We start from the raw sequence: 531 nt of genomic DNA on the forward strand, positions 1-531 counted from the left end.
AAGGATTCTAATATGATTTGTTAAGCAAAGATGTTTTAAGAGTTTTAAAAGTAAATTGCAGTTTTATATTGAACAAGTGTTTGTTCAATAGCAGATTTTTTGGGTTTTGGTGCTTAAAAAGAAAATAGCTAGACTTAGGATTTTTATTCAGGAAAGTTGGAATTATAATCCTATAGATGCCTAATGAGTTGCATGCATGATAATGTAAAGCTCAACTAGTTGATCAACAAGTCTTTCGGCTCTTGCGGGCATTGACTTGTTGTCTATTAACTAGATCTATGATCTCAACTCTCGTTATATTGATTTATAGAAAGTTTCGATCGATATTCCAATGAGCGTATCGATTGATACACCTTTTGGCACAAGCGATAAACAATCCTAAAGATGATTATCACAACTCAGCAATCTATAGTTGGGGCTAATCCCTCCTAACCTATTAAAACCCTAAAATCTAACAAGAGAACTACTCAGACATGGCTAAGCAATTCATAGCAGCAGTTAAGTATAAAAACTCCATAGAATAATAATATA

This window comes from Brassica oleracea, chromosome C1 (genome assembly GCF_000695525.1).
Source record: "Brassica oleracea var. oleracea cultivar TO1000 chromosome C1, BOL, whole genome shotgun sequence".
Classification (NCBI taxonomy): Eukaryota; Viridiplantae; Streptophyta; class Magnoliopsida; order Brassicales; family Brassicaceae; genus Brassica; species Brassica oleracea.